The sequence below is a fragment of the Lissotriton helveticus genome, chromosome 7 (assembly GCF_964261635.1).
Source record: "Lissotriton helveticus chromosome 7, aLisHel1.1, whole genome shotgun sequence".
Lineage (NCBI taxonomy): Eukaryota > Metazoa > Chordata > Amphibia > Caudata > Salamandridae > Lissotriton > Lissotriton helveticus.
In genome coordinates, this window is record NC_136068.1 from 1,611,908,770 (window position 1) to 1,611,924,145 (window position 15,376).

Consider the following 15,376-nt stretch of genomic DNA (forward strand, 5'->3'; position numbering starts at 1 on the left):
TAGAGAAGGAGATTATGGTTCAGGCTCAGTATATTCTGGGGTTGAGCAACATAGAAGCGGATTGGTATTCAAGGTATCTCAGGGACGTGAGCAACTGGAGATTAAACAGAGAGGTTTTTATGAGGTTACAGCAGAGATAGGGTTCACTGCGAGTGGATCTCTTTGCGGATAGACTGAATTGTCAGCTGAAGGATTTTTACAGTTGGAAACCAGATCCAGAGGCGATGGGGATATATGCTTTTCTTCAGGATTGGAAAATAGGAAGAAATTATGCTTTTCCTCTTTTCTCATTGATTCAGAGGGTGTTGATGAAAGTCAGGAGGAAGAAGGCAGAGTTAGTCATGATAACGCCTTTCTGGAGAGCTCAGGTGTGGTTTCCGGATATGATGAGTCTGGTAGTGGAGGATCCAGTGTTGTTGCCGAGTTTAAGAGAGATAATTCTGGATCCGGAGGGAAATGTTCACGATTTGGTCGTGTCAGGTCAGTTAAGGTTGGTGGCATGGCTGATTTCAGGAGAGCATGACACTTGCATGGACTATCAAAAGAGGCTGAGGATCTTATCGCGGAATCATGGTCTAAGGGAACAACCAAGGTTTATAGATCAGCTTGGGGAAGATGGTCTGGTTGGTGTGCTGAGAGGAATTTGGATTCCGTATCAGCACCAGTAGTGGAGGTGGTAAATTATTTATCGGAACTGTATAAGAGTGGATTGGCTTACAATACTGTTAACATAAGCAGATCTGCAATTTCAGCAGGTCATGTTTTGGTGAGTGGTCTGCTAGTGGGGCAACATGTGTTGGTTAAAAGATTGATTTAGAGTGTTAGAGTGGCTCTGCCTCCAAAGGCTAAGTATGGTGTGCTTTGGGATGTCTCAGTGGTTCTGAAGGAATTGGATAGTTGGGGTGTTAATTCGTCTTTGGAGCTTACATTTTTGTCATGGAAGTTGGCTGGCTTCTCTGCTTGGTTTCGTTTAGAAGAGTTTCTGATATTAGGGCTTTAGAGGTGGATTCAAGGTGTTATCAGCCTGAGGGTGTGTGCTTTGAGTTAAGGAAAGGACAAAGACTATGTGTAGGACGATTTTTTATCCTCTTTTAGAGGGGCATGATAATTTGTGTGTGGTTGGTTGTCTTCGAGATTATGAAAAAAGAACTGTTGATTTGAGGCAAGGAGGTGGTTCTCAACTTTTGATTTCTTATAGGAAGCCTTTTAGGGCTATGTCAACTCCTACGCTGGCAAGGTGGGTGAGAGAGGTTATGTCAAAGGCAGTTGTTGATGTGAGTGCTTTTGGGGCATCATCTGTTAGAGGGGCTGTGGCTAGCAAAGCTTTTATGAGAGGTTTTAGTTTAAGTGGGATTATGAAAGCATCAGATTGGTCTAATGACTCAACGTTTAAGAGGTTCTATTTTTATTTTTTTTTAAAACAGATTTTATTGACAGATCACAAACCAATCGCAGAGCTCCGTACCCCAGAGGTATCTGCCAGCCAAATGTATGCATAAGTGACATCGCCATCCGTCATTGATATTTTACATAGGTAACAAGAGAACATGAGTAATGCAATAAACAACCCTCCCTCCCCCCCCCCGAATGCCCCTTCCCCCCGCTCCCGGATCCCCCCCGACGCACGGTTGGTAACTTTTCGGCGAGCAGCACACGCACATCCAAGGCCCCAGCGCCCTTAAATGTCCAGTATTGGGTCCTGTTCAGGCGGAGGTTCGAGCCATTGACCCCTATAATCGGCCCAACACTTCCAAATTTTATAGTGCTTACGTGGGCATCCCCGGGCAAGAAAGATGGGCTTCTCCATCCCCATACAAAAGTCCAGTCCTCTCTTCCATGCCACTACCGACGGGGCCCTTGGGTCCTTCCATGCCCTGGCTATATCTCTTTGGGCCACTGTGAGCCCCAGCAGCAGTAAATGCCTCTTGTACAGGTTACCCCCCACCCCCTCCATCACATGCAATAGGCCTAATTGTGGTGTACGTGGGAGCACCCACCCCAGGGCCTCATCCAAACCGTTTCACACCCCGCTCCAGAACCTGTCTAATTGGTTGCAACTCCACACCGTGTGCAGGAATGTCCCCTCCTCCCGACCACATCTAGTACATTCCGGAGATGCAATAAGGCCCGCCCACCACAGCCTCCGCCTAGTAAAGTACACCCTATGCAGGTATTTAAATCGGATAAGCCTAAGGCGGACTGAAATGGCAGCACCTCTAGGACTTGTGAGAGCCTCACTCCAGTCCTCCTCCTCCAGTACTCCAATGTCTTCCTCCAAAGTCTCCCTCAGCTTTTGCAACGTGGAAGAGCAGTGTATGATTAGGAACTGGTACATATGTGATATTTTCTCTGTCTCTATCACTCCCATGAAAACCCTAGCTTCTAATGGACTAAACTCGGGGAGTGAGGTCAACCCCTCCAGGTGGGGGGTAAGAGTTTGGCGGAACTGTAAGTATCTGAAAAATTGGGTGCGGGGCATATCATATTCTGCACTCAGTTCCTGGAACGACTTAAGTGATGTTCCCGACATGACATCCCCCAATTTGGAGATCCCTATGTTGTCCCACCCTGTAAAGCCCTGCAGTGTCACCAGGACAGGAAGGCGGCCGTTAGGCCAGAGGGAAGTTTCTGCAGTCAGTCTGCCACCACCCCATTCGCCACAGGGCCTGTCTCCAAATGTCGAACACTACCTGTGTAACCGGTGGCAGTGCTCTACGCCTCTGTGCCATATATAGAATAGTGTGTAATGTTTGAGGACCCATCAGGAACCGCTCGCGGGCATAGGCTGGGTCCCCCCTGTCCCCATACCACCATTCATTCAATACTAGGAGATGTGAGGCTTGATAGTAGAAGAGGACATCCGAGGTCGCCAGTCCACCACAATACGTAGACCGAAAGCATGTACGCAACGCCACCCTGACCGAGCCGCCCGCCCACAAGAATTGACCTAAAGCGGAATCCACCTGTTTGAACCAGTGAGGTGAGACATGATAGGGGTGATTTTGCAGCTGGTAAAGTAACCGAGGCAGGGCCATCATTTTAAAAATGGCCGCTCTGCCATATATAGTCAGGGGCATACGGGACCACGTTTTAATATCCGCCCAGGTCCGCTCCAAGACCGGCGCCAAGAGGTTCTATTTTAAACTTGTGGAAAATGTGTTGGATAGAGTTTTGGATGAACATTGAACATGCATAATATTGGCCTCCAGGTCTTACTATAAAATGCAGATTTTCCACAGTTTTAATGGGTAGAAAATCATGATTTTATTTAAGGCACGGAGGCTAATATTATCCCTCCTCTGTTCCCGTCCTGTTTATTAATTGTTTGCTTTTCCTATGCAGGATAAATAAGAAGAGTTGTTAGTTTGGGGCACTTTCGCGAAGATTCAGAATCGCTTGGAGTTTGAGTGATGGACCTTTGTTTTTATTTGGACTCCGTTTTTTTCACAGCACCTAAAAGAAGAAGATGGCTGCCCGTTCTGTCAGTATATGCATGTTCAACGTTCTAGAAGTTATTTGTATTCTAAATTCTAGTATTTGTTGCTGCTGTGTTTAGGAGCAATAAAGGTATTATGCATAATATTATCCTCCGTGCCTTTAATAAAATCATGATTTTCTACTCATTAAAACTGTGGAAAATCTACCTTTTCTTGGCAGCATCGCGCGATAACAGCTAGGTCCTCCACTTGCACCCCCTCTACCCCCCCAACGCCATGAGGAGCAACTGAACATCAGCTGCATCACAGTGCCGCAAGAGCCTGTGCTCCCCTGTCCCCGACCCGGCACTGCTGACCCAGGGCTGCACGCAGTCGGTGGGGACCCTTTGGCCAGATATTTACCACAATCTTACTGCGCGGGTCGCGAGGGTGACCCCTCCTGTCTTAGGGAACAGCTTACGCTTGAGGAGGCTACAATGGCCCGCACCTACCCAAAATAGCGCCAGCTTAGTTTTGAGGGGGAGAGACCCCTAGGAGAGATGAGACGGAGAGTGCCTCTGGCGAGGACTTCTATCAACTTGAAGGCACCGCTGCCATTATGGCCGAACTCCGGGCAGGCTTCCAATCTAATGACACACGATTGTACACACTCAATAACTGTTTGGACAACATCCATAGCCGCTTAGAGTCGCACAACGCTCAAATTAGTGGTGCAGAACAGCACATTTCTGATTTAGAAGACTCACAGCCCTCTCTTCAGAAGTGCTTGGAATGATCAGAGCCCCTACTTAAGCAGCTAGCCGCAAAAGCTGAAGATTTGGAGGCGCGCTCTCGCCAAAGTAATATTCCTGTCGCAGGAATTGCTGAGTCCACGAATACAGGCCCAATGGCTAGATTTGTGGAGACTGTATTGGCGGATTTGTTTGGCAGAGAAGCTTTCTCAGCATTGTTGAATGGGCCAACCGGTGTCTGGGGCTTCGCCGGGCGCCCGGTACCCCTCCGAGGGTAATAATCGCCAAACTACTGAACTATAGTGACCGAGATGTTGCACTTCGATTGTCCAGGGAGAAAGGCACGCTTAAACATCAGGGCTCCACTATTTCCCTCCTCCCAGATTTCACACCATTAGTCCAAGAGGCATGACGTAAATATGCGAATGTGAAACGCACCCTCCAAAAAAGCTGATATAAATTACGCCATGCTTTATCCTGCCAGGCTTCGTATACAAATGGGTGGTAAGGCACACATTTTTTACTCTCCCGAAGTCGCAGATAAATTCAACAACACAAGTCCTCTGCGGCTTCACAGTGCCGGGATGGCGATTCTGGCCCTGGTCCGTGATTTCCTGCTGCATTACAGCCCAGCATTTTGTGCCTACCCCACTTATTAGACACCTTATTGGCCTCTGAAAAGGCGAATGTTGCTGCTCTGGCCTATGCTGACTACTTAATATTGTCCGCATGCCCAGGAACTGGTGACGTATCGGTATTGCTGGAACAGCAGATCTATTTGGTACTCTGCTGGGACATACATTGAACTGGTGGATCATAATGATACCAATACTCCCACATTCTGATGGCTCCAATGGAGTGTTGCCATCCCCTGCAGGATGATTTCATATCTCTCCCCTTCTTTTTTCCTTCCCTGCTCCCCTTTGTTCCCAGTTGATTGTTCCTATGTCGGGATTGACCGGATGCCTTGTTATTGTGTATCCGATGGGGTGGAGGTGGTGGGGGGTTTTGGGGGTTTCTTTCTTAGAAAAGGTTGGGTTTGTTTATTGTTGGATTGGAGCACCTTATCTACTTGCAGTGATTGCTATTAATATTGTTGATCTTGGGTTCACAATGCTATTACTACAGATGGGACGATGACTGTGACCGGTGATAGTAACTCCGGTCTCCGTCTCAAGTGTCTCGCTTGGAATGTTAGATGGCTGGCAAACCCCCAAAAAAGCAGACAAGTATTAACATACCTCGCCAGGCACTCTATACAGATTGCCTTTCTGCAGGGGACTCATTATGCTCCTCTCCCATCACACAGGTTTGCGTCCACCTGGGGCGAGAACCGCTTTTTCTTCTGTTACAGCTTGTACTCACGTGGGGTATGCATTTTAGTACACCGATCCCTCCCTTTCTGAATCACAGATGTGGTGGTGGACCCAGAGGGTAGATATGTTATGGTGAAGGGGATGCTGGGGGGATTGCTTGTTAACATATATGCACCTAACATTGACTTGCTTGATTTTTTTCCCACAATAGCAGCTGGCATCGATAGATTAGGCACTGACATCATACTGATGTGGGGTGACATTAACCTCACGCTGGATCCTTCGGCCGACACCACTGGACCGGGACGTATCACTAAACCCCACTCCCCTCAGGGTCTTCTAGATCTCCTGCAGGACTCACTGCTAGCAGACCCCTGGCGCACACGTCACTTAGGAACCAGTACATACTCTTTCTATTCCGCCCACATAATTCCTGGTCTCGCAATTACTATTAGATGTTCGCAGTATTGAATATTTACCCCACACGCTATCGACCATTCACTGGCCCTCCTTGTTTTAGACTTTTCTTTACTTCCCATACAACAACCAATATGGAGGTTCCCTTCATCTGCCCTCTGGACCCAGTATTCCATGGTGAGGTCGGTGACGCCATTAGAGAATATTTCAATTTAGACAAAGGCACAGTAGCTTCACAGCTTACCCTTTGGGATGCCTTTAAGGCAGTGGTACGAGGAGTCAGCATCTCCAAACAGGCCTAGTTGCTCTGCTCCATTCGGGGCGAACTGCGTAAAATAGAGCAGAAATTAAACGATGCCAATAAGAAGATACCCACGGACCACTCATCGAACTTTTTCTGTACCCGTGCGGCATTAATGTTGGAATTCACTGATGCAGCTGCCAGAGAGGTGAAATATATAGGGCGGCAAATTTGTCATGGCCCGCATTTACGGCGAAGGCGAGAGGCCTGGCAGGACACTTGCCCGGTTTCTACGTCCGCAATACCAATCAACGTACAGTACACAATTAGACACAGACACTGGGGACATAAAGGACCTAGCTGGCAGTCGGGCCCCTGGCTCCGATGGCCTCACCAGGGATTTTTATAAGGCCTACAAAGATATACTTGCACCCCGACTTGTAGAAGTTTATTATGAAGCCCTGGAAATGGTTTTCTCTCACCCACCATGCGTGAGGCAATAGTTACCCTCCTACTTAAGCCTGGCAAGCCTCCAGAACGGTGTCAGTCGTATAGACCGTTGTCTTTACTCAACCATAACTACAAAATCCTCACTAAAATTTTAGCTACCCACCTCGTGTTACTAGTTTTCACCACCTTGTGCCCTTTTCAAGCAGGCTTTGCCCCTGGCAGGTCTACGACGCTTAATTTACGTGCCACATACTCTGCAATGAATCAGATGGAATCCACGCTCCCGGCGGCAGCGGTACTGCTCGATGCTGAAAAAGCATTTGATTAATTAGAATGGTCCTTTTTATATACAGTGATGCAAAAACGAGGTATAGCCAATTGCTATCTGAACCTGATCCGTCTGCTGTACTCCAGCCCGGTAGCCCGGCTAAAAGTGAACGGGATAGTTACAACGGAATTCCCTGTGACGCGTGGTACGCAACAAGGGTGCCCACTGTCCCCGCTATTGTTCATAATGGCGATGGATCCCCTTGCCCGTCATATACAGGAGCGACATTTACATTGAGGTTTGCAGCTCCATGCTGGCCCACTTGCCGCTTCCTTTTATGTGGACGATATCATGTTATTCGTCCGGCAACCATCAGAGAATCTTCAACCACTGTTGAGAGAAGTAACTCGCTTTGGGGTACAGTCAGGACTTGGAAAGAATTGGTCAAAGTCAGATATTTTCCCGCTAACCCCCGCAACAGTCCACACCGATGTAGAATTTACTTTAGAATGGTGTAGAGACCCCCCAAGTATTTAGGCATCTACCTCCATTGTTGCTCCGCTGCCGTAATTCGCCTCAATTACAGACCAGTGATCGACCAACTTACCGCACAAATTGATAGATGTACAAAGCTCCCTCTCTCTATTGCTGGCAGGATCGCAATTATTTATATGGTTCTTTTACCGCAATTACTATATCTATTCCTAAACATACTTATTTCGTGAATCAGGTCCTTTTTTGATACCCTGCGCTCTTTGCTGATACGTCTGATCTGGGCAGGCAAATGCTACGCATTAGCTGGACTAAATTGACAATGCCATACGAACGTGGCGGTTTTGGAGTTCCTGACTTCGACCTATATTACCTAGTAGCACAGGTTAATTTTACCTACTATTGGTACCATCCAGCTCTTATACAATACCTACAACCTGAAAGATCCCAGGTGTACCCAAGTTTTCTCCTAACACTCTTGCCGCTGGGTCTCCCTCGCTGCCCCACAGAAATACAAACACTAGCTACTACCTGCTGGGCGTGGACCAAATTATGGTGATATTCATTGTGTGTCTCCCTATACTCCTCTCATATACCACTAATGAACAATCCGTGGATAACCCCAACTATCGAAATTCTCACAAAAAGGACATTAGACAAATTTAGACTTCACACAGTTGCCAACCTGTTTAAAGACTCACAACCTAGCACAGTCACCGAATTGACAACTGGCGGGGTAGCTACATATATGGACAGTTTTGTCCTCCACAGTGTACGTGGCGCACTGAAGAGCACTTTACCGGACGCTACTACAGAATTGGAGGAGTTCCCCCCTCTCACACTAGTGATTAAATCTTCGGATAGCACTCATCTGATCTCTCGTCTATATCACTTATCACAATACCTCCACCCCCAATTGGGTATTAAGGCAAAGACGGCCTGGGAGAAAGATCTGGGGAAAACATTAACAAATGCAATATGGTCATAATGCCGTATCTCGACCAACTACAAACACAAATGAATACATTTTAAGTATCTCCACAGAGCATATATCACTCCAAAGCTGCAGTCCATGATTAGTCCAAATGTTGTTAGTTCATGTGCTAGATGTGCAGCACTGGAGGCTGATTTCGCGCATCTGGCCTGGAATTGCCCACAAATTCAGGCTTATTGGGGAGAGGTTTTCCAACACTTATCCATTATGGTCGAGCATGCCATGCTGCCCACACCACTAACGGCCTTGTTGGGATATGTCAAACCTATTAAGAGGAGTATTAGGAGGTTCTCTGCCATTGCCCCCCTTCTGGCAAACGCCAAATCTCTTTGCATTGGGGTAAATCACAAAAACCATCAATAAAAGAATGGCTCTGTGACCTGATTTATTGCAACACTACAAGCGATGTCTATGCCACATTACTTCCTGTGGCCTTGCGCCCTTGTGATATTTGGCAACCCCTTAAGGATTATTTGCTGCTACATCTTGTAGATGAAGTGATTTTTGTGTCCACAGGGGTGTTAGGCAGGGCTGTATTTTAGCCCCCTTTCTTTTTAATTTATATATTAATAATTTAGAGGAGTTCTTATTAAATACTGGTGCTGATTATCCCTATGTTGGTCGCAAGGGCCTGCCTGTCTTATTGTATGCGGACGACGCCGTCTTCCTGGCTAGGACCGCAAGAGGCCTTCAAACCCTACTAAATGCTTTTTTATAATTTTATGGATGCCCGCGACCTATCTATCAATAATTCAAAATCTTACATATTGCAGGTGGGGGAGCGTAATAACACGCCATATCCATTCAGGGTTAACAATGAGAGGGTCCCCACAACCAGAATGTTCTCTTACCTGGGAGAAAAATTGCACAACCGAGGATATCCAAATAGAATTCTCCAAAAAAGCCAAAAGCGAGCGCGCAACCAACCGCGTGCAGCTCTATTGGAACATACCTGTAAAACAGTGGAAGAAATCCCCTTGACCTGTGTTACTACATATAACACCATATCCAATGATGTGTCAAGAATAATAACAAAACATTGGAAAATACTGAATACTGGCAATTTGAGATGGGAGAAACCCCTTTTTTCATTTAAGAGGGCACGGAGCATAAAAGATGCTGTTGTCAATACTAGACCCTTAAAGGTGTCCCCAGAAAAAGAAACACAAACAAACCTATGGGGTCTACCAAAAGTGACAGGCCACTATAAATGTGGAAGTTGCAGTGTTTGTCCATACACCAAGAATACCAAAACATTACATCTGGAACCGAACAAAACCTGGACAATCAGAGGACAGACAAACTGCAATAGTGAAAACGTCATCTACAGACTAACATGCCCCTGTAACCTACACTACGTAGGAATGACGAGCAGGAAAATCAAGCTACGCATCGGAGAGCACAGAAGCACCATTAGATGCAAAAAATCTAATACAAAACTTACTGAACATTTTTTGTCTGTAGGTCACACTCCTGATGACCTTCAATGGACAATTATCGAACAAATCAAACCAGGAACTAACTTGACCCAACGTCTATTCGAAAAAGAACAGAGGTGGGTTTATAGACTCTCCACGCACATATCCGGTTTGAATGACAATATACCGTGGAATAGCGTGATGAAATAAGTACTGTTCCCATCAGCTACATAATCTCTATATCGACCAATTAATTTCCCAATACACAAATGGGTGAAATAGTGTAGAATCAACCCGTGTGGTTCGCAATCCCGTTTATTGTCCTCTCGTTTTTCAAAAAATTCCCTATCTACTTTACAAGCCAACAGGGTTATGTCCCTCTGATGTTCACTACATATAGCAGGGACGGTTACCATGGCAATGAATATGGGCTTCAAAATAATCAATGCTCGTGAAAGAGTAGTCCTTCTACCATTTCCAGTCAATTGACCGGATTGGCTCTCAATGAACCACGTGCTAAGATCACGTGACGAAGCCACGCCCAACCAGGAAGTGCAACCGGTTTACTTTACCAGCTCCGGACGGACACTCCGGTTATTCCTCGGGGCACGTCTAGCAGGAACCAAGTAGGTTTTCCGTGTGACGAACAGAAGTGGCAAGTAAGTACATTCGGCCCGATCGGAATGCGGAAACGGCATACCGCACGATCCCACAGGTTGTAGAAAATTGGCAGACCTGAGCAGTTCACGGCTTATACTCGGTATGTGCTCTTTATTACTTTACAGGAGACGGACTCTTGCCGTCTTGGATACGCTGGTGCCCATGAAGCGGTAGTGCCGCATCTAAGCGTAAGCAAAAAACGAAAACAAGTCGTTTTCTTCTTTCACGGCAGCGATAGCACGACTGCTCACAAACAATTTTTCGGCAGCCGTCCACGTCGCAGCACGATATAGATCACTCCCCTACATCCCGGCCCATTGTTTTTTCGCACGATAGTATCAGACGCCAAAACCATTTCGACACCTCTCCTTTGGCGCTGGACCTTTACTGAAAGGCACAGTCTGGCATTTATCACGGTAGCACTGTTGCATGACCGCAATAGATGGTTCCTACTATTTGATCGCAAATGCTGGCATGACCCCATATATTGATCATATGTTTGGGGCAACGATCAACAACATATATGTTAAATGTTGTACATTTGTTTTGTCTACCCCAGTATGTGACCCTACCTGTCTTTTGTTTTTCCTGTTTCCTTACAGGTTTTTTCCGGACTAAGGAAAAACGCACTCTTTTACATGAAACCGCAATTTGCGGTCTCCAAATTGAACTAGGGCAGGACGCGCCTTAGCGTGTGCGGACCACCCAGTTCATAATACCACGGTCCTGACGAAAACCCTTGAATATATGGATGGGTTGAAACATGTAGACCTTTTTAATTAATAGTTTGTAAGATTCACGTTTCACATAGCACACTTTTTGCTATTTTTAAACCTTGAATACTACTTATGACACCAAAGCCTACCTAATTAGGCACAGGTGCCACACTATATTTTAACAAGGGTTCAAGCACTCAAGAATAAAAATACTTGCAGTGAGTAGTATTGGCCCTTTTTTTAAAACACTTTTTGATAGTTTTCTGAACACATAAAAGAAGAATACTAACCAGCTCCACTGTAGTCAGGTGTCGCAGCACACCCTATAGGCACTCGGCCTATGGGGTGGGACCCCGATGATGAAGCATGTCACCAACTAGGTTGGTGAGTGAGGGGTCTTCTATTAGGATATGCATTATCCAGTGACTGGTTGGGGCATAATGTGCTGATTGGAGCACTCAAGCCTAGGACTAGAGAAACACATTTCTCTACTTACGAGGGGATACTCCTCCTTTGTTTTTGTATATTGTTCGGGGGACCAGGAGTTCCCACCTCACATAATTTCCCTCACTCTCTCTTTTGTTACTAAAAAGTACTGTTTGATGATCAGCTAAAATGGGGACCATTAATCGAAAGGAAAAAGGGCGAGATAACCCGGGCAAATGCTGCTATTTTTAATTTTGCCAGGAAAATGGGTAAACGACCTATTGCTGCACTCTTAAAGATTTATCAGGCAAAGAGTGTGGCAATAGGGAGTTATGGTAGCGAACTCTGGAGGTACGTGGCAGCTAACGATATTGTGGTGGCAGAGAACATCTTTCTGAAACAATTGTTGGGGGTTCCAAATGGGACTTCCAACTTGATAGTGCATAATGAAACTGGAACACCATTCATTAGTGATATTTTAGCACTACGGCCACTAATCTTTTGGCTAAAATGTTGGCTAAGCAAGGATTTGTTTTTAAACCACCTACTGCTAAGGGAAGCCCTATCTTTAGATAATATGCTAAAAATTCCGTGGCTAAAATATTTAAAAGATTGTTTTTTTTCCGTGGGGCGCCCAGAACTGCTTTTAAACCTTGATTCGATTAGACTCGCTGATGTAGAGTCTGTGAGAAAAACATTTTCTCTGTCACAACAAATGAATCGGGAAGAGGTGGAATTAAATAAACCCAGTGTTCGAAACCATGCTATGTTGAAAACAAAACCCTTAATGGTGCCTTATCTATCTTGGCCCATGTCGTGTTTTGAGCGGCACTTGTTAATTAGGTTTCGTCTGAATTATTATCACCTCCTGCTAACTGTTCCAAGGGGTTCTCATCGAGGCCAAGTGCTACCATCCTGCGGCTGCGACAATAAGCCTCTGCAGGATTTGGTGCACTTTTTATTTGTTTGTCCATTTTATGACTCACCCCGGAGGTTCTATTTAAAGCCCCTCTTAAAAAAACTGAATTTCGCCCCGGTCAGACCAGTCCTTTACTATTTGCAACTGTTAAACCCTGAAAGTACCTTATTCTTGATTGTTTTTTTTAAATCTGCCCTAAGACTTAGAAACAGTAGGGAAAGTTAATTGTCCAAGTAAAGCTGTTATTTTTATACCTGCATTTTTTATGATTGTCGTTATTAATATATATCATATTATCTGGGTATTTTATGCTTGTATACCATGTTTTTACTGTGTACTATTTATTATCGGACAATGTGCTTTTATGTTTTTTTTCTGCTTGAAAAACCAAATAAAGATTTTGAATGAATGAAGTGCCGGGGTGATATTATTGATTTTCTGTTCATTCTATTGCAAAGTAGAAGATGCATTGTAGGTTCCTATTGTAGAACTGATTTAACATGCTCCTATGTTGATGTTGTTTTGTTAACGATATGTGTGTGGCATATATTCTGACTAAGCTAGTTAGACCTGTACACTTTTTCATTTTTTGTGCAATGTCTACTGGATGTCATTCGTATAAAATGATAAAATGCAATAAAATAAAGCTTTAAAGTTTTTTTAAAAGATGTCCAGAATTTTTATATATATATATATATATATATATATATATATTACCTACTGGCGATAGCCAGTAGGTATATATAGTTAGGATTGTTTTCCATAGGGAAATTGCAACATTCTATTGGGAATAACTTTGGCGCCGGTTGAGGAATCTTCCTGAAATTTTCCTTAACTTTGCCTCGCGGCGCTCCGGTCCTTCCCTGAAAGTTTTGGGGGGATTCGTCAACCGGGGGCCGAGATAAAAGGGGGTCCCAAAACGTGTTTTCCCCATGTTAATTTCCATAGGGCGGTTGGACTCACTTTTAGCTCGAACGGCTGAATGGTTTTCCACCAAACTTGGCAAAATTGTAGGGACTGGTAGCCCGATGTGCCTTTGCTATGTCTCAAGATATGTGCTCCAGTGGTTTTTACGAAAATTAACTTTGAAAAAATATATATTGGGCTACATTGGGCTATATATATATGTTAGAGCCCAAATGTAGCCCAATGTAGCCCAATGTAGCCCAATGTAGCCCAAAGATGGCCACCAGAGACAAAAAAAAACAAATGTAGCCCAAATATCAGCCAGATGTAGCCCAACTATAGCCCAATGACAGAATGTCCCAGAGTGTTCTAAAGAACAACTAGAGCGCTAACAGTCTTACTTATGACAAAAGTATGGCACACCTGAAGTCATCTTGATTGGAATAAAGTGTTAACACTTAAAACATTTAATTTGCAAAGGAACAAAATGAGGGGGTTCATTTTGCCATAGAAATTATGATTAGTGCTGAAGAAAGAAAAATTAGGGCACATTTTGAGTGACTTCTCAAATCCTCTTGATGGCCACCAGAGACAAAAGAGCCTGTGCTTAAAAACTCTGATAGCAAAGCAGGCATTTGAGATTTAAAAAACGTTTTAATATATAAAAACGTTATCTGCTAATAGAATTAGCATTTAAAAAACCTTGCGGATTTAATGAAAAAACCATAGGTTTCAGGCCTTATATAGTTAGGAATTAGCATTTAAAAAACCTTGCGAATTCACTGAAAAAACCATAGGTTTCAGGCCTTATATAGTTAGGAATTAGCATTTAAAAAACCTTTGAAATTCACTGAAAAACCCATAGGTTTCAGGCCTTATATAGTTAGGAATTAGCATTTAAAAAAACCTTGCAAATTCACTGAAAAAACCATAGGTTTCAGGCCTTATATAGTTAGGAATTAGCATTTAAAAAACCTTTGAAATTCACTGAAAAAAACATAGGTTTCAGGCCTTATATAGTTAGGAATTAGCATTTAAAAAACCTTGCAAATTCACTGAAAAAAACATAGGTTTCAGGCCTTATATAGTTAGGAATTAGCATTTACAAAACCTTTGAAATTCACTGAAAAAACCATAGGTTTCAGGAGTTATATAGTTAGGAATTCGCTTTTAAAAAACCTTTGAAATTCACTCAAAAAACTATAAGTTTTAGTGGTGTTATAGTTAGCTGGACATTTTACTCATACAAAACCATTGAAATTGCTCCTATATAGTTAGTTGTACTAACTATATTTCGCGCACCCGCAATCCACTGCTGATGATGTCACATATTAGATCATTCATGACATGGTCAGTGACATCACTGATGACATCTCAAATGACATCACTGATGACATCACTGATGACATCATCCACGTGACAATCACATACACCTTTTCATACACTATTACAATTTTTCATCACTCTTTGTAAAATACAGAGTATCATATTTAAATCTATTGTCACAGCAATACAAGTATCTAAAAATCCACTCAGTGATTCATAGATGTATACACACATCTAATCACTTACCTATGGATTCACTCATACATGCTGTCAATGAACAATAGAACACTATCAAAAATACTTATACATCTATATCGACATCAAACAACAGCACGCATCCTATTCACATATGAAGTCATCCTACTCACTTATGCAAACAATGGATCATACTTACATATTTACTTAGCAAAACACTTATACAAACACCACTTCTTCTATTCATTTAAATAGTAAGTCATACTTAGTGAATTATAAAATCATTATTACAAGTATACAGTTATCCATACAGTCACTCACACAATCATTGTGTCTTATGTATACTTATTTATATACAACAACTGACACATACACTGCCTTTTATTTTTCTAGTTTGTTGGACCTGTACCATTGAGAAATATATTTGCTCATCACCACACCCATAAAGATATTCACTCACCCAA